Source organism: Helicoverpa armigera, chromosome 13 (genome assembly GCF_030705265.1).
Source record: "Helicoverpa armigera isolate CAAS_96S chromosome 13, ASM3070526v1, whole genome shotgun sequence".
In the NCBI taxonomy this organism is placed as follows: Eukaryota; Metazoa; Arthropoda; class Insecta; order Lepidoptera; family Noctuidae; genus Helicoverpa; species Helicoverpa armigera.
The window spans coordinates 4,012,384-4,039,110 of NC_087132.1; the positions used below are offsets into that span (position 1 = coordinate 4,012,384).

General features: G+C 35.1%; 1 protein-coding gene and 1 long non-coding RNA gene across 3 annotated transcripts in view; one reads left to right on the forward strand and one right to left on the reverse strand.

Moving 5' to 3' along the window:
* The window catches only part of LOC110384364 (RNA polymerase II transcriptional coactivator), a 132,280-nt gene that overhangs the window by 22,171 nt on the left and 83,382 nt on the right, over positions 1-26,727 (reverse strand). The window lies entirely within an intron of this gene.
* On the forward strand, positions 1,957-26,397 carry LOC110384404 (uncharacterized). Its single transcript, XR_002430134.3, has 4 exons — positions 1,957-2,052; positions 2,226-2,440; positions 26,085-26,240; positions 26,314-26,397. It is a non-coding gene; the product is annotated as an uncharacterized LOC110384404 (long non-coding RNA).

Consider the following 26,727-nt stretch of genomic DNA (forward strand, 5'->3'; position numbering starts at 1 on the left):
AAAGGCAGGTACGAGTACAAAGGTTGCACATTTCGTGATAAACAAACTTACTGCCACAACAAAGATCATTAGTTAATAACCATGAAGTTCGCTTTGTATGCAGAGTATGTTAGAAGATATATAATGTACACACGCCGCGTCGCTGTCGTGTACCCGACTTTGGGTCGGTTATATACGACTTCAAGAATTCGGAGCATTTAGTTCTTATTTCGTACAATCTTAGCTCGGGGAAAAGATTCTAAATAATCTAAATAGAAAAACCAAGAATTTCTTAATATAGCTTTACTATGCCTATTTCAGAAGTTTATAAAGTACTTTGATTACTTACAGTATGTGTAGCTTCTAAAAATGAAAGAATTATTCAAATCATTTCAGTAGGAACAAACAAACAATACCATTGAGTATAGATAAATTTAAACCTGACGAGTTTGTTTGTTTGTCTTCTTGAAAACGCTAATCTTAGGCACCATATACATATAGGTTCTATTTAAAAAAATATTTCAGTGTTAGTAATTTTTTCCTCGTTTGTGCGATTAGTTCTTATTCAACATGGGTAAAGCTGCTGGCGGAAGCTAGTCATAGATAAAAAGTATGATACATTTTGTCATAAAACTGAGATCTCTTTTCCTTGATATTTTTATTAGATTTTTTGCATAACAATATGTGGAAATCTGGGATACTGAATAACTTTATTCCATGTAATATCTTCCTTTATTATTTGACTAGGGAATCTACATACCTGATGTTTAATCTTGATTTAATCTTCCAGAAATGTTTTTGTCTCGGACTTCAAAATATACCGATTTTTTGTCATAGGATATTTCAGGTTCTGCATTTTTAACCGACTTACAATTTTACCTGTATGTTTGCGCGTGATTATCTCATGTTTGGCTGAACCGATTTTGATGCAGTTTTCAGTGTAGTATAAGGAGAAGATTTTACGTAAGTACATATATTATTGAAGTCGTTTTGACTTGTAGATAGTTTGTAAGCTGGGCTCAAACATAACTTCACCGGTTATGTAATGGATACTAAAACCCATTTCTATATTTACGTTAAAAACATTTTTCCATTTTAAAGTCTAGGTATTTACCTACTCCAGAATTTCAAAAAGAATTCTTTCTACATTGTAATGTGACAAAAGACATAATTTCTTCGTGAATTCAAAGAAACTTTTAATGTATTTTACTTTAAAATGAAACAAGATATGAAACCGAATGGAACTGAATTACTTAGAATTAAAACTTTTCAACTGCACTCGCTGGAACAATCGGCTTATAACGAAAACAAAGATGATTGCCAGCTTAATGTTCTGAAAGAAATGTCTCATTTGTTTGGAAGTCTCAAATGAGTCTAACCAATATCGATAAAACTTTTTGAAGGCGACGCTTTCGTTCAAGTCGATGGTTCAAGGAGGGTTTTCTAAAATGGCAATCCACGAGGTGGCAGCACCGAGTCGTCAGGTCCAATAACTGTCAAAGTGCTTATCTTTACTATGAATAGTGAACGATTTTAGTGTTTTTTTTATTTTATAATTAAAGCACTGCATTATTGTTTTACTATTGCGGTTGAGTAAATAAAAAAAACTAAATCATATTGTGTTAACAAATTTTTCAACAAGCTTTTCCTTAGTACCAGTGACTTTTGCACCTTCTCTCTTAGCTCAATTTTTAGTTCGGAAACCTTATTCTGACCGTAGTCCATAATAAAATCAATAACACTTCCAATATAACAGAATTTCAATAAACAATAAGTTCGGCACCTACAATTCCATACTATTTGACAGCTGTTTGGACCAGACGCATACGTGGCGCCACCCGGTGGCAGAAAAAATTTCAAAAACCCTCAGTGCATGCGTCCAGAACCATAGACAATATTTAGTAGTATACAAGACTTACCTCCGTGAAGCTAGAGGAATACGAACGTCGTTTAGCTGTCAAGTCAGCGCTTCTTTATTGCTGAAAAGTAACGTGAATTTAGCCAACCGAGTCCGTGTACGCTATATCAGATTTTTTCAAAAAACTAAGTCCTAGATAAAAGTGTTGTTGGAAGGTATGCTACTTAGCTTTTTTTACAAATGATCTAACGAACAAATTAATTAGTAGACAGCCACGAGGAACTACATTTTTCTTAGAAGAAATTCATAAAAGGCCTTTCACTTTTTTAATATTCATCAAAGAAATGCTGATTACCTACTGTTGCGATACTAAGATTTTATTTTTCAGGCTTTCTTTTACAAGAAGTTTACACAATTTTCTGGCAGATCGCGTTGAACAGTTTTATCATACGAATTTTGTCGCTAAGTGCACTTTCGAAGTAAAATGTAAAAGTTGATGTTTCCTTAAGAACGTGGATAAAGAATGGAGCCAGATTTTGTTCGTCGCCTCGGGACAGTTGGTTGCGGTAGTCTCGTGAAGTGCCTGAAATGGCAATAAATGAGGTAAATCTATAGGTAAACTAAATGTATCTCTAGAATTTATTTTAAATATTGCAAAGTGAAGCGGTACTTATGCTCACAAGGCGAAAAAAGATTAAAGTGAAAAATCTGCTAAGTGATATGTACCGAAAAGACGCTCTAATTGGAAAATAAAAGCCTTAATCCCTAATGGCATTTAATGGCTATTGAAACTTGATTCAGCTTATACCTAGTCGTTTAAAATAGGTTTAAGAGTGAAGGAACGCTTTTGCATAGTGCTGTTCATTAGTTTTATATTGCTTCTGTACGAAAATCAGCTGTAGTGCCTCATTACTGTGTAAAAAGGACGTTGATGGAGGTCAGGCTCTCTCCATCACGGTCTGGACAAAGCCTCGTTGATCTTCACTCCACAAGACCAAAGCAAACTTATATTAAAATTAAAGCAGTTTTTCCACCCAGCTTTTGTTAAGAAATAGTAACGGTCGTCTTAAGAAACTCGGATATAATATCTCGAGGTTTTCAAGCATTATGAGACTTGTTGATGGTGAAACTGACGTATACCTAATTAAAACTGCACGGGTACAGTCGACAACAAAAGTGCCAGTTCACGGTCAGTTTTTGATTAATAACCTTCGTGCTATATTGTTTTTAGGAGCTCTGGAAATGTTAGTCGACTTTGTTAAATAATAAATTGTTTGCTGAATAATAAAAGTCAAATATTTACACACTTTTAGTTCTAAAATATTCTAAACCTATTTTATACACTATCGCAATTTTAATACCCAAAAAGCTATTGATTCCCGTTTTAAAAGTTTAAAAGGATTATGTCACATATTAAATTAAAGTTAGTTCGGAAAGGTCGCTGAAATTCAGGCTACACCTCTCACCTAAGCTTAAAGGATATTCGAGGAAAAGTTACGAGTATGAACACGCTTCGATGGCTTCGATATTGAAATTGGGCGACACTTAATAGACTTACGTAGGTAAATCAGTAATTTAAGTTGTCGATAACACTTACCGCGCTGTTCAGTACAGTCGAACGCTTTTCGTTTGAAAAAATCTAGCTAGTGCATTAAATTTGTCACTGATATTTTACCATAACTGTACCAGAATGCAGATAAAGGATTAAGTATAAAAGTGTTGACCGATGTCATACTAATGAAAATTTTTGGAAAGCGTAATTGACATTACCTAATAAAATATTAGCCGATCAGCCAGGTGGTGGTTTTGGCACCTGAGATGTGCTGGAGTATAATCAGCAAGAATTGGCACTCGCCAAGCCTGATCTATGTACATAACTAGATGGGTAAGTATAGTTGTATATTATACGATTAGATCCACTTTCATCACTGCGTTTTTAAAAGTGAAATATTTCTAGCAGAATTAATCCTAAAAGAATAAACATTATTTAGACTCGCTTCACCGACTTCCCTCCAACAGACCAAGCTACTTTAGTTCTGTCATACATATTTAGAAAGTAAACACTTTTATCTGCCGCTGCAGATGTACACCTATTCACATAAATATCAAACAACATAGCGCTGTAGAATTCAAGCGAGTCCACACAATGGGTTTGTGCTTCGGAATTGAACAACAAAATACTAGTATCTGCTATCTCGCCTGTAATTGGGCTACCAATTTCGTAAATTGATTTGATCTCAGTGTTCTGTAGCTATTTTGAAATACTATTTTAATTTAGCCCCTAAAGCAATGTTATGTTGTATATTGTGTTCTATGAATGTAAACTATTTTGGCCATTGTACGAAATATATGTAGCTACACAAACGTTTTACTGAAAAAGAGAATACCTAGAATAAAGTGTATAAATAATATTCGCGGTCGTAAAAACCATTGAAAAGCTTGCATATGTGACATAATTCATGACTACTTTTTGGCTAATTTCGCCGAAAATTTATCACGTTTACCTTATAATAACAAGCGAGACATAAAAAAAGCTTGAGATGAAATTTTGCCGACGTATTTTACTCCTTCGCGCTCCTCACAGCTTCACCTCTGGGAGCTATAAAAGAAAACAATTGAAAACAATTTTCTCCTCGAAAAGCTTTTTCATACCGAGGAGGCATAAGATACGATACTCATATTACACAAAAATTCACATAATAACCATGCAATCTAGAAAATGTATGAGTAAATGTAGAAATAAAACCTGTCAAACTTGGGAGCGGAGGTCGGTGAATCTGTTAACCCGAAATAAAGATACGCATTCGCTATCCGACATACTATCAATCAGACGTCTAATTGACTTCGGCATGGGCTAGCCTCAAAACATACTTAATTAGGACTTTAAATAGGTTTTGAAACATTTAAATATTTATTTTATTTCTGGTCACGTTTTAAAAATACTTTTGGTAAACGTAAAGCAGTTTTGTTTAAGCCTACGAGTATAAAATATGAGGTGATTCAGGATATTAAACAACATTTTGTTGTTTTAATGTTGAAAATTCGGTGAAGTATGAAGCAATAATAAAATAACTGCGAAACATAAAAAATATTTAAGTTCTTCTGTAAACAGTAAAGAAATATTGTTCAGTAGGTTCCATTTTTTGAATATTTTACTCGATTGCACCTATAATAATAATAATATAGACGTTCGCCAATAGACGTTCATCGCGAAGATTAATAATTCACAATCCGTTTCGATTGACAGTCGCAAGGATACTTCTCGAATATTCTTAAATTGATTGGTAGGTCATGTTTCTTTTCAATTTAGATTAAAAGCATTTTAATCCGGATTATTTGCGAAGCACTTGATCAAATCCTTTCAGTTATAAGCACCAGTGCTTATCCGTTCCCAAGGATAGTTACCATCGAAACGAAAAAGTAGTCCAAATGAAGATTGAAAAGGACATTGTTCCGGCTCCATACATGTTCTGCCTAAGAACCGTTCGAATGGAAAGTGATTTCTATAAACTCTTTAAATTATATGGAATCCTATGAAATAAGTTTTCACGAACGGACACTTCAGGAAACTAAAATAATTACGAAAAAAGTTAATATTTTGAGGTTATAAATAAAAAATAACCAAGCTTGCGTGAAATATCAGAGTAGTATTAATTAAAAATCAAACTACACTATACAAAATATCAACAACACTATGTACAGCTCTATATGTTCTCTTCTAGATACTATGAAAAGAGATAGTACCTAGTCAAGTTTAAGATAATTCTTTGACAATGATAATTTTATAAAGTTGCATTTTCTGTCTGTCCCTATGAATGCTTTAGATCTTTAAAACTACGCAATGGATTTGGGTGCGATTTTTTTTAATAGATAGAGTAGGTCAAGAGGAAGGTTTACACCAAGGTTTTACATTGCCACCGTGCGAAGACGGGGCGTGTGACTAGTTTTCATAAATGCTTAGAATTTGTATGAAAAACAACTACCTAAACGCTTTTGCTTTCAACGTTACGTTTCTTAATATATAGTGAATCCACTTTGGATTTGTGATAAAACGCATAAGTATCCAAAATGGAAGAGTTCCATTCACCATAATTCATAAAATATCGATGTTATTACGATGGAGAATTATTTATTTAAATGATTTTTACTACTTTTATATTAGACAGTTACCTAGCTATCTACATGCCATAGGGCGGGAATCGAACCCGCGGTCTATTACCAAGAAGGCACAGACCATACTAAAAATGTCATTACCACACAAAATAATTTAACAGTTAAAGTAAGGTTTACCAATAACAATGAAAGAGGTTTTCGAGGATGTGCAATAAAAACAATATTTATATTCAATTAAAGGTTTTTAATCATCAATATTTCTCAATAATAGATATATTATCTAAGAACTGAGCAGGGGGTTCAATTGAATTTTGGTATCTCGCCCAGCTTAAATACCAAATTATAGTCATTATGTGGGCACAACAGCCCACTGTTCTACGCCCAACGATACAATTGCAGCAGTAATGCCTGATGGTAGGAGCTTCTTACAAAGTACACAATTGCGTCCAACAGTGCATTGCATCTTATTATGCTCGACTGCTTCAGACCAACACGTCGTACATATAAGGGCATGAGCTTCAACCTGTAATAAATAAATACAATAAAACATTAGTAAATGTCAAGTAACTTGCAATTGTGGCAATTAATTTGAAAACCGAGAAATTGTGTGCTTATGAAAACATAAGTACCTAGGTAGTAACATTCTTATCAAAATTAGAAAAACACTTTCGTAGACCACTTACCATACGGGGAACAGTCCATTGTTGTATGCAACGAAGTATATCTTCGTTTTCTAATACCAAAGAACCTCCAGCAGATCCACAATTTATACAATATACTATATTCTGCATCCATTGTTGTAATTATAATACAACTAAATTCGATCACAGACAGAGCAATATCCGAAAATGCCAGGAAAATCCAGTCCTTTACACAAAGCCGAGTCTACCAAGTACGCAATCTAATCGGAGTCCGTAATCAAGCCAAAGTTGTTAGAATAAAACCATGAAACGCATAGAAAATCACAAAAGAAACGATAGTCGTAAAGCAATCAAACCGTTGACATTTATTCTAATCAAACTGACTTCTAGCAAACTGACTGAAGCACACCAGTGTTGCCAATTACGAAAACTATAATCCTACTCGAATGCCAAGCTAGAAATTCGCGATTTCGCTTAAAACATATAGAATACTAGTTTTTTTCTAGCTAGTCAATTTAGGTATACAAATGAATAAAGTGTTAGCAACTAATTTTAATAACCGACTTCGGAAATTAGGTTCACAATTCGGTCCGTATTTACCGAAATCGCGAAAACTTCCGAAACTGGCAGCACTGGCTGACGGAAACATTTTATAAGGCATCAATAATTGTGACCCAACTTTTTATTTGGAATTTATTTATTTGAAGTGTCCGTGGAAAACTAAAATATGCTTCAAACAACAAAAAAATAAATGAAAATTATAGTATAATTTATATTCACATCGGTTCTTAGGCCAAAATTGCACAATGTCCTTTGTTTAACGAGACAGAACTCCTGTTTTCATTAAATAGTTTTTCGTATACTTGAATTCCAACATTTAGTGTAATTGACCTAAAATATGCTAATTCTGTTACATTTTGATACATTAGTAGAATAAGAGCCGTTGGCTAAAAGCTTATACAATGCACAACTTTTGATAACACTAGTTAAGTACGGAAACAATGATTTACAGTGCAATATATAGAATGGCGAAATTATTCGGGGTTACGCGGGAATGGTATAAAATTTAAATGGCGGGACATTAAAGAGTTTTCCAATTACGTGAACGAACAAAGCTCTTTCATGTCAGCTACTGGTTCTTAGCGATCGACAGATAATGTGCGTATAATTATGCGACAGTGATTGAGTAAGCCTGTCAGCTTGTCAACAGGTCGATAGGTCCCGCTGTGTGCTCATTTCAACATAATATAATATAGCCACACAATTATTTTATACTTTAATAAAACTTTCAACGTCGCTTCAAGAAAAACAAACAAAATCCTTGCCTCATTTGTGAGAATTTTACATAAGTTCTTAGTTCCAGACGGAAATGTTTGCGAAGAAAAATAGCGAGCACCTAAATGATATGTCAATATTATGAAAAGTCACTGTGACACAAACTGAAACAATTTGAGTAACACGATTTGAAATATCTATTTTATTTGGAAGGGTGCTTGTCAAATACCTGTCATGTGTAATAAATGTCCTTCCCTCGTTTACATTTTCAATAAATGAACCGTGGACCTTCGGAAATCTCATTTGGACCTTTGCAACCGTGACGGGTATGTAAAAGTGGAGTTTACCTACCGTGTCAACTATTCTTTGCGACAGGATAATTAATTCTAATTTGTGTGTGGAACAGTTAATTGCTTGTGAACTAAGGCGCTTAGTTGTTTCGGCCGCCAGTGTTATTCGAAATATTTTTGTCATTTACGTACTATGCTAATCGGGTACAGAGCAATGCGACAATAACACGACGCAGTTGTAAATGTGGAGCATTTTATTACAACCATTAATATTTAAATTTTGACGAGAACAAAAAGCTTGCTATGTTGGCTTTCAATAGGTAAAATAATAATATTACTAACGTTAAAATAAACAATAGTTGTAATAAAATAGCAGGTAAAACAGATCACTCAAACAATTCGATATTCGAAAATCTAAATATCGTAGCGTTAGCAAAAAGTTTTATAGATTTTAATTTCAATAAATATAAAATTACCAATGTAATAAGTAAATAGGTTGTTACTAGAAAAGCTTCAGTAACTCATCGCTTATCGATTGGTACAAGTTAAATACCCGCTTCATTGGCCGGACCACTTACACATAATTAATATCCCACCCAAAACAAAAATGTGAAAGACTGCCAAGTTCGATAATATGGGAATGCTTCGCCTATAAAAGAAGTGAAATCTGAATAAGTACCAAGTTCCATACACATACCTCAGTTAAAAATAGTTACTTTTTAATGATGTTACATGGCAAGTTTTCATACATCTTGTTATAAACCTACTAAACCCAATGAATCAAGTATTTAATTTTCTATTAAAACTTGCCAAGTAACATCATTAAAAAGTAACTATTTTTAACTGAGGTATGTGTATGGAACTTGGTACTTATTCAGATTTCACTTCTTTTATAGGCGAAGCATTCCCATATTATCGAACTTGGCAGTCTTTCACATTTTTGTTTTGGGTGGGATTTCATTTATTTTTGTAAGGTTGTTTATTTTTTTTTTCTTATGATAAAGTTAAAGAAATGTCTCATTTATACTATCTTTTAGATTTTTTAATATGCACTATGTTTCTTACAAAGAAATGAAGTAGATTAACTAAATGGACTAGATTTACCAACTGACTGACATGACATGTTATCACATACCTATTATGTTCGTGGATCAAAGTTACACATTCGTTATTTTCGAAAGAGATTCACACTTGGCCGTTTTCAGATTTTTACTTTACTTTGACTAAATACAAACCTTTGTACCATTCGAAGATATATTATATAAATATAGATAAATTTAGTTCGTTTTAGTTCCTTAGTGGTATAAATTTACACCGGGTATAAAACACCTTCATTATTTTGAAACCGACTCACACTTGGCCATTTTCAGATTTTTCCCTTTACCTTGACATAAAGACCTACCTCCATGCCAAATTTCAAGTCAATACGACCATTGGAAGTGGTCTAGGTTTTTGATGAGTGAGTCAGTCAGTCAGTCAGTCAATCAGTGAGTGTATAGTAAAAATAGCGATTTTCTGACGTCAATATCTCAAGACCTACAATAGGTATATTAGTGAAATTTTGTATTTAAGATAAGTGAGGGGGTCTCAACAGATACTAGAAATTTGATATGCGTAAATAAAATAGATTTTGAGTTACAGGGGGGTCGAATTTGGCCCGAAATGGTTCGTGTAATATAACCCACGGCCGGTGTGTCGCTTTTTTTGCTCGAACTTGGCGGACACACTGCCGTGTGTCTAGATAATGTACCGTCAAACGGTCTATTGTATTTGTATTGCTTTGTTGGCATTACGTGATTGTTATTAATGGTGTTTAGTAACTTTGTACAAAGACCTCAAACACGGCTATTAATAACGCCAAGTAGTACTACAGTAGCCAGGTGTTACTGGTCATAAACCCTTTGCTCAAATATCACTAGGGTAGAATACATTAAAAGGACGATCATCTACGACTATGATATTTCTATTACATAATATTTATTTTATAGTTCAAATGTGCGAATATTAACGAATGACAGGAATATTTTTCAAAAGAATATTCTGCCTGATAGTAAGGATCGGCTGAAAAAACAATCTAAACAAACTTAGTACTTACCTCACCACGGCATGTACTTGACTAGACCAACTCTGAACGTTCCAACGTCTAGTACGCAGCCTACTCTCAGAAATCGTAACACTCCCACCCTAATAAGAAAAGAAAATAATCTTAAGAAGATCTATCCGTTTCATGTTGTCTATCAACAAACCTCACGTCCGTCAGTTTGTTATTTTTCCATATCCATTATTGGATTTGAATCCGGTAGACCTTTTTAGTACCCATGACACTCGAGTCGTGAGCCTATTGTCAATGCCTCGTTTTCATGACGACAATGGACAAGTTTCCTTCATATGTCGAACGCAGCCTGTTACAGTTCGTAAGCGTGTTTTTCTTATTATTTGTGGTTTCAAATGTTTTGTTAGTTGCAAGTTGAATTGGTTTATAAATATTTCTGTTTAGACATACTAAATGAGTTATAATAAATGGACAAGTATGCCAAATACAAGTGCACTCTACCTGTACCCACACTCGTTTCATAATGTAGATAAATCGATATAGTCAGAAAAGGCGTAGTGCAAGATCAACAGCTTTTGTAACAAGCTTTCAAATCATTGCATATTTCAGAAATCACTTATCCTCCGAGTTTTGTCATGGTGATTGATCATTATAAACATCTCCATGGCAACACCATGACATGTGCCCACACGTGGAACATCTTATTCATGGTGTCATGATTAATGCCTGTTTTTCCTCGTTTTTACAGAGATAAAGTTTAGCTAAGCTTCACAACTCCATTAATGTTTGGATCCTTACATACTCTTGTTTTATAATTCATCTGAAATTGTCAAAGATAATAAGAACGGCGGAGACTTTACTTGTTTCTGAAAAGTTCTTTGCCTGATGTCTCTTTCCTTTTAAATACTAGGAAGTGACGAAAAGAGGGCGTTGCGTCAAACTTCTGAAGTTCAAAAGTGCTAATTCTCAGATTAATTTGAATAAATGTGTTTAAATCTACATAAAATGGTTTTGTTTTGTTTTGTCTTTAATATTCGGCAGAGACACAAAAATTGTGTTTTTCTAAACCGAGAAATTAGTGTGCGATTCCCCAATCAGTAACATCTGGGCCGTTCAGATGAATTAATGAAATCTATTGGACAGTTATGGTGCTCCCACATTGCCGTTATAAAATGTTTGTAAACATTTTATAACACCAAAACATTTACTAACAAATGTTAACAATTGATGCACTTTGTTAGAAACTGTTACATGTTATAAGTGCTCCTACATTGATGGAAAATGTTTAAACATTTTATAACATCTAGTATTGGCTCGCAGCGACCTGCGTACTCTAACCCCCACCGCACCGCACCGCCTATCCCGCCATCACCCCTTATACAATGTTTACAAACAAAAGATAACACATGTTTTATTTTGTTATAATTTGTTTTGTTATAAAATGTTTACTAACATTACTAAACATTTTCTAACATGAAAATTTATTTGTGATTAAATGTTTGCTAACAAATGTTTACTAACGTTATTAAACATTTTCTAACGGCAATGTGGGAGCACCATTATGAGATTCGTGTAATTGGTCTGTGCCAACCCAGAATTATAGATAAGAATTAATATGGGGTGCTAGAAGCTATGTAGTCATTCTCCCAATAGCTTATAGTCCATTGAACATGATCCAGTGAATCGTAGGCTGATTTTAAACTTCACGATTATTATTTCGTCATCTATCGAATTTTAGAGAGAACAACAAAATTCTGCGAAAATTTAGATAACTTTGGAAAATAATACTAAAATAAATGTTGTGAAGTATTCTCATATTATAGCTCTAGTTCTTTGTTCGTTTGGTTCAAACACACTCTTAAAATCAAGTCGCGTGGTCTGTTGAGACGCGTTAACTACGTCGCGTACTTCGTTTCGTAGAATCAGTCCGAGTGCCATCAACTGATTGATACTACTGATTAAGCGACAAATTAAGTTCACTTTATCAGTTCTTATCTTTCTTTATCTTCCCCTCTTTTCATAAATTATAATCCTCAATTTAACTTTCGCTCTTTTTGGTACCAATAGGAGGCTTTAGGGCTCTTAATTCAAAGGGCCGACGCGACGGTACTCGTCGACTTAATATGAATTTCGTCTGTATTTCGATACTAAACCGCTGTCTCGATAGAATCTATTGTTATCGTCTGATATTTAAATGTAATACTAATATGCTTATATTTTTAAAATTATATTTACTTAAATGATTTCCGGGTAAATTAATATAAGGTACAATGATGGAAACACATTATGCTTTCATGCTAATAACTGTTAGCATTCTGATTAACGCGGTGGCACATCTGGCTGGATCAATTATATCGGTTGCTGCGTATTGCTATCCTAATCTACGCCACAGACAGACTGTAATCACAATTTCTTGTTATTAGCAAACGCGTCTATATCTACGTCGGCATCGGTAACACAGAGTAAATACACTCAACAAGCTTCCGCTTTAATCTCAATGGGCCTTTCATTAGTTCTTCAAGGTCCAATAGCTCTTAGAGGTTCGCAGCCACTTTTCCGTAGCAGCTACGTGCAACATTTTTTAAATCTTGCTCCCTGCGAACAAATGACTACGTCGAAATAGTCAGAAGTCAGTCGAAACATTATTTTCTTTTCTTTTTTGTTATACGTTTCAGTCAGACTCTTTTGCTTTAAACGTTGAGCTAGGCATCCAACCCAAATGCGTGGCTAACGAGGAAAAACGGTCTGTCGGCACCAGAACAAAGATTCGTTTGTCTCCTCTCTACTAGGTACTGAATTGTTCTATTTATCTTTAGATAAACAGAACATAGTAAAAATTGACTGTGACTACAGAGTGTAATTAGAATTTATGGCCCGGAACGCTACGCCCACGATAAATTTTGGCATCGATGTACCTATATCATTTGTTTTAAATTAAACTAGTTTAGCTTGCCAAGAGAAACCATTAAAATACCAAGTACTTGGACATTTCGTTTGACGTTTTAACCCCAAGCTAGTAAAGTTCCCGCCCCTAATACGTTTCCAGGAAGGTAAATACGTACCTTCTCCCGTATCTTATCTAACGTGGAGTGATAAATGAACCAATTCGCCAGGCAGATTCACGTGCGCCTAATATAATAGTCATTACGTTATTCGGTTACCGTTAATTCATTAACAAGTAATTGTCTCCGTTTTCAATTTAATTCCAAAACTACATCAATCATTCTGACGTTGTACAAAAATAATAAATTTATTAGATAAGTACATTACCAACTTTTTACCCAACTGAATTTTGTGTAGAACTGTCAAAAACTTATCTACTATCACTGCAAATGAAATGAAGTAGAAATATGATTTGATGTACCAAACTGAATTTAAATATAATACGCTCTTTTCAGTAAATAGGTTTGACAGGCTTGTTAATTAAGTTATTCTAGCTGCTGATTATGATGCTGTTTTAGCAATTATTAAAACTAAAACTTCGGAAAAAAAGTTTAAAAGACTAAATTCCCTCATGCATAGAGAGAAATGGTTGTCCTAACCTCATTTAAATTTCATAGCATAAAACCGACAAAAATCCACTGTCATTGTTTCAAAGAACTTCAATTTTTGGAAGCAATTTTTCCAATGTAGCGTTTCCTTAAAAGCTTATTCGGAAAATTACGACCGCAAAAACAATAGCAAATATTTTTCTAGCTTGGTTGTCCTCGCATGATGCGGTTACGAAATAAGTATTTTGTTTGCTGTGAAGAAACGTAGTAAATTGTAAATACTTAGTTGGTTACGAAGTGTTCCAAAAAAATCATAGTCAAGGAGAACTTTCTGCTATATTTGTTTTGATTTGCAAAGTGAAACGTTAGATTAAGTTGTTAGCTTTGCAACTATTTTCAAAAGAAAAAATAATGTGGATATGTGACATTTTTGATAATTAATTACAAAAATATTCAATAACATGCTGTCAAAAAGCCTGACAAATCGATGTTTTTGGTTGCTTTTTCTCACAGTAAGCGAGTTCGATGCACAATTGGCCATGTTTTTTTGAGTGTGTGTTATTTTATCGTCAGCGACGACTAAAGTAGATACTGTAAATATTTATTAGGTGAATGGATAAAGTTTACTTTGAAAGTCACAGTAATAACTTTGTGTTACCCAAACCTGGCTCCGTGCTGGCAAAATGAAAGTGTTGTATGTGAGTGATGGTAGAGTACGGTGGTTAATAATTTATAGACGTACTGCACGGAGTAACCCAGGATTTGGTTTGGTTAGCCATGATGCAGACCAATTTCCATCTCAACCCATGAATATTACGATAACTTTTTATTGATAATGATAGTATTGCGAAGTGTACAAAGTCTCAGTATTATCATAAATATTGCGACACAAGCGAATTAAACACTGAATATATTATGATAATTGGGTCATTAGAATATAAAATCCACTTAACCTTATTACTAGCCATTGCATAAAATAAAAGCGTTGTAGTTCCAACGCTTTTGTGATACATTTCTTAACAGGCTTGATCTAAATCTTTATCTTTCCACGGACTCTAACAAAGGACTTTAAACTTAAGAGTAAAGAAGACAGAATATAAGCTTTGCAAACTTTATTTTTCTTTCATTCTCAGTTTATATTCTGAATGCGAGAGGCTGAGGGTTTGCTTAGTCAACATAATTTGAGGGAGGCTCTAATGAGTTTCATGAGCATTCATATGCATACCCTTGTAGCAAGTACTAGGCTGTATGTATGTATTATTTATATATCGATCGGACCCAAAATAGTGTGGAACACTCGTGATTATTATTTTCTTGGAACTGATTTGACTTTTTAATCATGAAGAGCTTGATTTTATTTTCCGAACTCATCCTCTATATTATAGGTAAACTTATTTGCGTATCTCATCGATAAGTGTTTACACGTAACTAAGGAATTATTTACGTAGAGGTATATCGAGAGGAACCTAAATAGTGTAGGCTCAATACTCGTGATTAAAATTTTCTTCAAATTACGGAAAATTTCTGATTATAAATAAACAAGTTAATTAAATATTCCGAGCTAACCTAAATTATGTCTAAAACACACACTTGTTTACTGAAATTCAATTTTGAGAGATGATATATGAAAAAAATACTTAGAAGTGGATAGGGTCATTGAAGATTTTCGCGACGAAATTTTATACAATGAAGCGGGTTGGTAACAAACTGACCCTCCACACAATGGCCGTTACACTAGTTGGGACGAGTGCGAATCAGCAACCACGCAAGTACAGCCTACCTTTCACGCTAACAAGAAGGACCAAGTGACATGGACCTAACATTTTTTTGACCAGAAAGGTATGTCTATAAAATTCTGTTTACACCGCCGTCATACACTTATATTTCCGTTATGCACGGAATATTGCGTATGCTCGGCATATAGGACATGATGTAAAGTAACTTGTACATTAGGCCAGTCGCCGCATCGGTCACATTTCAAGCAGCCTCCTGTTGTCAAGTGCTCATAAATACTGTCACTAAGTAAGGGTCAAGTTATATGTAAGTTGCACGTGTTCCTAATAGCACTGAACATGATTCACATACTATATGACGTAGCATCTACGTGCTTGCCATATTCTTATAAGTTATTTAATTTTATAGCGGTGCACCAAGATTTTATGCACTTTGAAATAAACTACACAATGTTATCCCGGTTTTGGTGGTTTATGCTCGTATCATCCGAGAATACATCTGTCTGGAGACTCCTCTCTCGACTCACGAAATTGTTTGTTAAACACGTTCATTCAAGGATAACGTTACATTTATACTTCAATAATGAAAACTCTCCAACAAATTCAAATTTTAAGCTCCTAAAACGATGTGAAGTTAAAATCAGGAACAGAATTAATTTTGCCAAAGTTTCCCCTAGAATGAACCGTGAATGACCTTTAAATAAGTCTACTTATTACAGTTATGAAATTCTCTTAAATTGGCTTTAAAATTTTGTTGTTTTAATCGTTTCATTTCTATAAATTAGCATACCTAATATTTTACTTTATTAGAAAAACTTTTCACCGAACTTTCATGGATATTCGATACCTCAAGGTTTTCAAATCACAGTTCGACGTAGCCAAAAATATTTTGATAATGAAATTAACCGCTGCCCAAGGGTGAAATCCATCAACATCCAATTCCCTTAAGTTAATCTATGGTAGTGGATCAGGCGGTGAGTGGGGTTCTATTGGCAGATCTATGGGTATATCTACGTACGGTTCGAACCGTGACTGAAAGCGGCCCTGAGAAAATCCAGCTTCGGGTTAGTAATGGGTTTATGACTAAAATGCTGAAGTACGCGCGACGAAGCGTTAATTTGATGTTAGTGGCGTATCTGCAGCCAACTCCAGGCGAGATATGTACCCATACTGCCCGGTTACACACACTAATTTATACCCCAAGTTACTAGTTAGGATGAGAATTCGGGTTACGATAAGAATTTTAATGAAACTACCTGAGGCACACTAGTCGGGTTAAGTCTAATTTATTGGTCAGAGAAACTTTCTAAATAGAGTTTATGAAGTTCGTTAAATCAATAATGTTCTGGTCGTAGCTATTTGTTACCGTCTAAAAATAGTTTCAATTAAATATTAATTGTATGGGCGACTTTGACGTCATAAAAGACAACAGCACACCCCTATGAACATGGGCTTATAAGGGTGGGCAAGTTCAATCCTTTCAGATTCCTGACTTTATGTAATGTAGAAGTATGCATAACTATCGAAGTCCTTCGTGATATGGGCGGCGGGAAATTGAAGCTTAGTCATCTAATTTATCAACGAAGGTTCCAGGTACATCTCATCTAAGACAGGAATATCGGGTGGCGTGATTTCCGCAAATTAAATGACCGTCAAAGGAATCTTTTGAGGAAGGATAACTGGGTAGTGGGTATCTATACAAAGGCTTTATGTTTGTTATTATAATTCTGACCAAGGTGAAGATATGTAGACCGCTCTTCAGAGGCCATCCAATTTTATTTTAGAATCTAAAATCCATTTGGGCGCCTGTGGAGACGCATTTGGTCGACATTATAACTACGAACTTTTCAGTTTATCGCCTCACAAAAGGCGATTGACGCTTTTTTCGTGACTCTAATAAGTAATATGTACCTAGAAATAATACGCAGATATATTTTTAGATTTTACTTGGGTGTTATAATACAGAACTTTTCATGAGGTAACAAGGAAAGTTCCAAGGACTACTATTATAAAACATTCTAGAAAACAAGTCCTGGTTTGGTCAGAGCTATTATACAATAGAAAAACTTTCTTGCCTTTACAACTATTTCTTAGCAACAATATTTTTCGAAGTCCTTGTTTAAAAGTTGCATGTGTCGAAATTATTTTCTTTTATTTGCCTTTATAATTACAGCCGCATGCAGTCGCCTAGTTATTATGAATGCGGGAAAAAAGAAAACGTGAGCTAAGTATAAGGTATCATGAAAGTATTTAACTAGCGTTGACGTGTCTACTGATTCTACTTAACAAAGTTCACATGAATAATGAAGTACACGAGCAACCGAGTTTTAACTCCTGTTGGGTGTTTATTACCAGATTTTTATCCGCTTTTAAATATTGGATTAAAGTATTAAAACAGCTCGTAGGTACCTGTTAACTGTTACTGTATACCAGCAGTTAGTGCTTTAGAAGATAATAGCTTTTCGATTTTAGTTACACGTGACTGGTAAATTCAATAAAATAATTCATCCGACAAAATGGGCGCGGATGAATAATTCCGTCGAGACAAACGCCAACATATAAACCAGTTAGCAGTAAGTAAAGTTTGCAAGTGGGCCGGTACTACTTTGTATGAAGCAACTTTCCAACTTTCCTAAGAACGTGTGCGTCTGCTGAAGTTTTGAATTCAAATCTTTGGTTAGCACCTACGTAGTATTCGAACTTACAATAAACTCGAAGAATAGGAAAATGTTTTTCAAAACTTACGTGAGCTTTGCTTCTTAAATGTTGGCAGACATTTCTCGTCGTAATTCCGCCGTTGCTGATGCACCTAAATGCGGATCCAGATAGGATTTTTACCAAAGCCTTGCAGAAAACGAGCGTGTAGATAAATCAGGATTCCATTATAGGTGTCTGCAGGAACACTTACCAATATTAAACTAAGATCTGAACCAAAATGAGATTATTATATTTTACGTCTGTGTGTCGTGACTAGCAGAGATACGAACATGTCGGTAGAGAATTTCATTGACGTCCACTGTCGTGCACACTGTAGAAGGTGTCGGCCGGAATAATCCGCACGAAAATATTCGCAAACGAGACACTTTATTGACATTACCTACAGTTATAAGGAACAAAGCTGTAACGCAATATAGGGACGGTGAATATATGAAAAGATATTGGCCAATAACTTAGCACCAAATAGTCGGATTTGCCCTTGGGACCGAGGATTTTATTTGTCAAGCGTCCAATGAGAATAATATAAATAATTTTATTACGCTTTTATCTGTTATCATCTATTTTTATACGTCAAACCGAGAGGTTGATACTTTTTTACTGATCGATGCAATGTAAATAGTACATCCAAATATTAAATTAAACATTGCCAACGATATTAACAATGTTGATATTTATTTACATGTATTTTTTTTTTCAATTTTCATATATCTATCTAAAATAGATGGTCCTATAAATAATGTTATGCTCATTCGCAAAATCTATTAATTGTTAAAATGTAACGCAAACATTGTCGATTTTACATAATAAATGAAATGTTTGGCCGAAGCTGACACGCCAATTGTTCAAATTAACTAACAAGCAAAAATGTATTTGGGAAGCGCGAGGCAATCTGTGGGACGACTGGGAGTCATCAATCATTGTCCGATCATCTTGATGTGTCTGCATCAAAGAAATGGGACAGAGCCAGAACTAATCACTAGCGCTATTATAATCCTTGATATTACATCTATTGTGATTAAAAATACATTAATGACATCTAGTCAATACCTTCCCGGAAGAGAGCCTGTCTACTCACCGTGTAAATCTGTTAAGATGTAAAGACTTTGGATGTCGTGAATAATCTCTTGAACCCATTTGAAAACCTCTTTGTTGACTTAAAATTAACACAAGCGCTGTCGATTTGAAATTATCATGAGTGCTATATAATGTACGAACATTAAATCGACAGAAAATTGCCATAATGTTAATGGTATAAAACGTTCTGAACATAAAAATTACTTTAAACTAAGACATCAAACTTTATCGTAAAATACTGCAGACATGTCTGAGTTACACGTGATATATTAATACGGATATCCGTAGTTTAACATCATATTTCGCTAACGTACTATATCTAATAGTGCATCATAGGATCTAGTAAATTAATTTATTCACGACAGCATCGTCGTGACGAGATGTATCGAGTGCTCAACCCAGACTGATACTTGATCAAGAAATTCTGTTACCGGATGAAAATATTGCTAAATATAAGCAGTTTTTGAGGAGTTTTAGCTAACTTTAGATGATCTCCTAGTTGCAACTACAACATAGCTATAGTAAAATTTGGCGATAAGTGCATTAAAGGACAAATATCATTATAGTTGGTCAATGTCTAGGAGATTCGTTCGTAGCTTTGTTATCTAGTTCCGACTCCGGAAAGTATAATACTTTGTTCTTGCTGCAATTTAAACTTTAAAAGGTCAGACAAGCTGATTAAATGTGCATCCTCACGTATTCAGCGTCAATTTATTTCACAATCCAATAGTTTAAAAATGGCCGCACTTTTGCCTTACCATAGATTATTCCGCCCACAATGCTCACTCACGCATTCACCCACATTTTCACTTTGACACAAGTTATTTCATATAATTCGAGCTTCAACGAAAGAGGCAATCATAAGTAAAACTTCCACATCAAAGAACGCCTTTACGTAATTACATTTGCAAACGAAAATTGGACTTTTCTTATGTATGTTAAAGTGCAGTGCTACTTCATTTAAACTTGGACATCTCACTTAGTTTGAGTTATAACCTACTTTTGGGGACGTGAAGAAAATGGTCTCACTGTTGGGTTTGCCTCGAACTGTGCATTTATTATTTTATTTTAGTTTTAGCTTTATATAGCACGCGAATCGGACGATGTAGGCCAAATATTTGTTCGGCTAATGCTTTTAGTGCGGAATGAACTGTTTTTGTTGTTTTTTATTTGTAATTGATATCGATATAGAAGCCATTTTTAATGAATGGAAAAATTGTCCAATGAAGTTTTTTAATTCCATATGAAAGATTTTACACATTTTTCTTCCTCATTTTAATATAAAATCAAATTAGCATTACACAATACGTGGGGATTTTTATTACAAACCAGCCAGATATGATCAAAGGGAGGCAAAAATATATTAGAGTTTAGCAGGCTAACACGTGTTATCGCAGACAAAGGAATATTATGTTGTATTAAGTACCTACAACAAATACAATCGCGAGATACATGACTATAAATTCCAGTAGTAATATTGGATGTCTAATTCATTTGCCAATTCCTAGAACTGTTCGAAAAAAAGTAAATAAAAGTATGTACTTTGATTTTGGGACATATTTGATGAAAAGCCTTTTGTATTCATATCACCGTTTGACATCATTTTCAAAATATTATGTAGGTATTTTCTTTATCACTAATGTTGATCAATTTTTAAATGTGTGTCGCCATGTCGATATATGACAATCTATGCCATTACGATTTTCTTCGTGATTCGTAAGGCACGTTCAATCGGTGAGTCCTTTTTTTTTTTTTAGCCACGTAAAAAATCATCAAATGACCCCTCCCGCTGTGGGTTAGCAGCGGTGAGGGAGTGTCAGACTCTTACTGACTAAAAGCCGTCGTGTTCCGTCGTAGGCCTTCTTATGTGCTAGGGCCGCGGTACCTCTTTCGAACAACCCGCAGCAATCGGTGAGTCCTGGCTGTCATTTGTACGTCTTTGGCAGAAGTCAGAAAGTTTTCCCACGAGCCTTATCAGGTAAATATGTTGCCCAGTTAACTGGGGTGAGAAAGTCAGGTAAGGAAACGCTCCGTATTATAATATTCAGCTGCAACAGATTAAACTAGAATCTAACCTCAACAAAGTCGTGAAAGGTCAAGGCAGATGACGATGATAACGAAGACCGATTTTTAAATAGATAAAACATTTCGCAAATATTTCATAAAATGGACATGTAAACAGGTTGCAGGATACAAACATAGACCAAAGAGTATGATCTCGTTACACGCTACGAAAATATAATTTTACTACGAAATAGGTTACGTAGCACGTAGCTTCGTAGCTCCGTAGCACTATTAGTGGTCGCTACACGGTCATAGAAATTCGGTGAGAAATGCTTTACGTAGCATTTCTATTTGCATAATATTAAGATTTATTACCAAAGTATATTGGTATAAATTGCCACACTTATGTGCTTATACTCTAGTTTACACACCTACATTTTGGAAAATCGTAGAAGTAAAGAGTTATCGCTGCCCTGTGGTACACAAAGGGTGTCAGTGAGTAAAAGTCTGACGCTTCCGCTGTCCTCACAGAGCAAGGGATTTTATATGGCAAATCACCAAATGACTCCTATTTGGTGATTTACCATGTAAACAAAAGTAATAAAAACGTTATTCTTCCTTTATGACTATGTATGACAATAACGGTTTCAGTAGCAGTTACGTGTACGGTTACAGGTTCCGGTAAACTAGCACCTTAAGCTATTGTTAGCAATTACTGCAGCTCGGTTCAATGACAGTGGCTAACTGAGTAAACACGAGATGCGGGCCGATCTGGGTAATTACGGGTATACGTCACCCCAATACCAATTATAAGACTGATATATTCAGGCGCTGCTAAATTCCTAATGTCCTGTGATTTACCAGCTACCAGCTACTCGGTGTTCTCTTTTTTCATGCCAGCCAAAATTTAACACGAATGTCGCTTAAGCGCTAAAATGTGAGGGTTGCTTGCCATCATACTCCGAAATCTCCTTTTAAGCATTTTCTAAAATCTGTCTAAAGGAGTGGTAGGCACAAGACATTGACTACTGTTCTGTTTGTCAGAATTTAGATCAGATCTAAGAAAACTCTAAATTGAGATCTTATTATGGTGAGCTCAATCCTTCTCTGTGTGAGAGTTGGCCTGTGCCCAGCACAGCGGTGGGACGACAAAAGGCTGATGAAGAAAATAGCTCACACGATAAGAAAACAACGAAAATGTGACCGTCACACCTTGATATACACCTTCTCTCACACATTTCAAGTAATTTCATTTCACTGACTCAACTCATATATCCCGGTAACTCGAATAGTTCTGCAACCTCACGTAGGGTGAATATTAATTTAACATTTAAATATTACCTTGTCAATGAAGTTATCAGCCGTCTCGGCGCCGCATCAGCTTGGCGTGTCATGTAATTACATGCGAGTAGTGCAACCGTGTGACAACACATGTGTCTAATAAAATTATACGGTTCACTATCGTCGCGCTAGGCAGCCATCGTTAAGGGCTTCACATGGACATGAAACAAGGAGAATACTAAGAAATACATACCCTACTTATAGAAGAAATGCGAATAAAAGAATGTATATGTGGTGGCCTTATCGTAGACTTGACCACTTCATGAAATGACTCGACCATTTCATGAAATGGTCCCGTTTCATGAAATGTGTCACTGTCTATTGGCCACATCATGATGTGACTTGGACAAATCAATGATGAGAAATCGTTTCTCGATATGTGCAACTGAAAGCTCGGCTTCTTCATGAAATGATCAAAATTAATTGATCACATCGTAAAATAGTTATGTAAATTGCCCCTAGGGGCGCTGCCAGCGCTTTATTTACGTTTGAAGATGGCGGCCGTTGACTGCATTGAAAATTCTCTCAGCGAAAAATTGAATAATTCGTTTGAGTCAGAAAGTCACAAAATACTGTACGACGAAAATAATAATAATATAAAATAATTCTACGTTGGTGAATTATAACAACGTTTTTTAATTATAAGGTTATAAAACAAATCAAGAACAGTAGGGTGACCATGCCAAAGAAGTCCACGGACTATTACTGGCTGTCAAAAAATGATGTTATGGAAACTGCAGATGAGGAATATCTTATATTTAAGAAAAAATGCGTCGACGATCCTACTATCCGTATAATTTCTATGGAGAAGTATTTTTAAATATTAAAGGAAGTTCATAAAACTGATGGTCAAGGTCGACGACTAAAAATGATTCAATACATTAAAAATAGGTTTATATCCCAAAGAAACCCATTGAGGTATTTATTGACTATTATTGTGTTATTAATAATAATATGACAGGAACTTGCTGTTTAATTTGCTTACTCCAAACCCCATGGAATTATTTACCAGCGATGTAACCCTTATAACCTCTTGCGAGTAGTAGCGAGTGTAACATCCACCAGATACAAGAACCCACCGCTCTCAGAACGCATCCCAAACGAGCCAGATGAGTGCAGACCTAGGTAAGGTGGGGGTTTCCCCACGACGTTTCTAAATACTATGTTGCAGACTATAGGGGTAGATGAGTTTTCACCTACCCCTATAGTCTGCAACATAGTATGCAACAATAATGTCCTCTTAGACAATTATTGGCTACGGCGGCTGTTCTCATGTAAGGAGATTAGCCAACTGCGCAGGACATATTATAGTGCACGAGCATTTGCGAGGTGACACACAGACACAGGTGCACTCACTATTCCTTTACTTCCATAGCCCGATGGGACGACAATCCAACACGACCGGAGAGAGATCAGGCGCAGGACCGACATTTACGTGCTCTCCGATGCACAAATACCAACTTCCAGGCTGCGGGCTGCTTCGTGTAAGTCTCTAAAACCCACAAAGCGATTTCGGCTCGACCCGGGAATCAAACCCGAGACCTCGTGCGCGACAGCTGCGCTTGCGACAGCTAGACCAACGAGGCAGTGAACCTACAGGTTACGTCATTTTAGATTACGTGTGTTCTATTTTAAGATTCCTAAAATGTTACTAAAGTTCCTATTTTATTTAAATTATTATGTATGTCGGACTTAAAGGACAATGAACAAGTTCTTACTCTTAATATTTGCAATTGAAGTTATGAAAAAAACCTAAGTTTTTTTGCCTCCTGACAATTTTGAGCTGTGAAAAATTTCACAACTACCAGATTTTATGAAATTAAACTCCAATGGGTCGACCCAAAATATTGTGGATTTATATTAAATATGTTATGGATACCCTATTTTACCATACGGCCAGACGTGGATGACAAAATCGAGAAATGTTGACGATTTAACGATCTGGTCAAATTAACATGAACATTTCATGAAACGCAACCATTTCATGAAATGCTCAAACTTTTCATGAAGTGGTCAATTCTACGATATGGCTACGACATATATATTTGTTACTCTTCCACGTAAACGTAACAGAATGGATTTTGATGATACTTGGCAGTAATATAGCATATATGCCAGAATAACATATAGGTTACTTTTTTCCACTTCACACAATCATGAAAACAGAATACCAAGAATTACGTAAGTATTACAAAATCAGCAATAGACGGCTTTGTAAGTTCCTCGAATAAGGAGACTAAAAGTCGTAAGAATACAGTAAAGTATGTTGTCCTTTCAAACGTACATAAGTCTTTGTCCTACCGAGTCTTCGGGGATTACATAATAGTTGACCTTAATGTTATATTTGGAAATATGTACCTATGTACTACACTATCATATTTCATCTTCACCCACTCATAGTAAAGGTGATATTTCCTGCATACATGTAGCGGCAGATTAATTTAAAAAATTCTTTCATTTTAAAAAGCTTCATTTTCTCGAAGTGCTATTTCTTTTTTTTATCTGTATACAATATGGCCGAGACCAGGACCGTGGTCAGGATCTAGTTTTTAATAAAAATCATACAAAATAAAGTATCTAACTTTTACGTGTGTTACCGAGAGGTTTCGGGCTATCATTGTTTAAATGACAATAGGGATATACTCCTAGGAACTTCTGCTTTAATATCGCGTTAATATACGAATGTTTGTTACCAAAAGTTCCTTTGTGCCTTCCTTTTTTGTGTCAGAGGATACTAAAGGCCGTTCACGTTTCGTCTGACAATGCTTGCACCCCAAGGGAACGTTCGGCCGGGAAAAATGCAACCGATTCAGCAGAGCAGCCTCAGCGGGGAACTGCCGTCAATATCACTGCTGTGTCAATATTATTCTACAAACATCAATAGAATTATAAAAAAAATTGCTCTATTATACTAACGAATAGATGTTACCAAAATATTACAATTGTTCTCTAATTTGAAACAACAGATGTCGTTAACACGTGCTATAATGTAATTAATGGCCTTGTTATACGCGAATTGATGGTTTAATTTCATATTGTGATTTTATAATTACTGTATAGCGGGTTTATATATAAAAATAATGAACGTTGTTAGGCTGTCGCGCTGCTAGAATTTTCAGCGAAGTATTCCGTGACCGCACGTCAGTGGTATTTAAGACAAATTAATTGCCGTATATGTTATGAAACGCGACGATCTCGGCGAATATCTTGAGTGGAAACTTGCGCAGAGAAAGTAATTTGTTTGAATTAATATAATTATTTTGTGTTTGCCTGTGGTATCTTCATTCTGCCAAGATTAAGGAAAACCAAGCAAAAATCATTTGTCCCTATTTTGGCTGTGCCTACACAGTACATTGTACGAGAACGCCTACGCCTCGTAGGCGTCGTGGCAACTTAAATGTAATATTGTGAGCCATTTTTCCGAAGCACTAGATATATTTACATAAAAGTTTGATTGATTGTGTGATATTATTAGACTTATTTGATTGTAGGTATTTATTTTATTTCATTTCAGGGTAGCGATCGGTGTTATCGGGGCAATAAAATAGCCTCAACAAGTAATGGCACCCAACACCTACTAACTTGCTGGTACGTCAGGGGCAATTTTTCTCGACTAGCTCGTTGTAAAACAAGGAGGAAAAAGAGGAATTACGTTTCCCGGAATAAATAAGTATTACATTAACTACTGGGAATCTCATAATGTCGAAAACATTTATAAGTGAAAGAACTTTTACCGTTCGCAGATGCTGTTTTCCCTGAAGATTAAACAGAGGTCTTGTCAAAATTGCAAGATTGTTGTTAAGAATTACTGGTCCTGCAATCTGCAGGAAGGACTGGATTTAAACGAATCTGACGCCTCTCCACTATTAATTTTTTGCTGGTTTTGTTTCAAATGCTTTTAATAAAGCTGTTGAAAATCCGTAATTAAAACGCAATAAATAAAATAATTTACTGAAAAAATTATTATGTTTTTCGGTGAATTCTTTTTACTCAAACGTTAAGGTTTTAAATCAGTCATTGCCTAATTTATATAAACATTTTTTCGGCCTTAAAACTTGGTTAAATGAATGAAAGTTATCGAATCATGTTACAGGTTTAAAAATGGCGTGCCGATATTTTCTACGAAATATTGATTAAATTGTATTGAAGCCACTCGG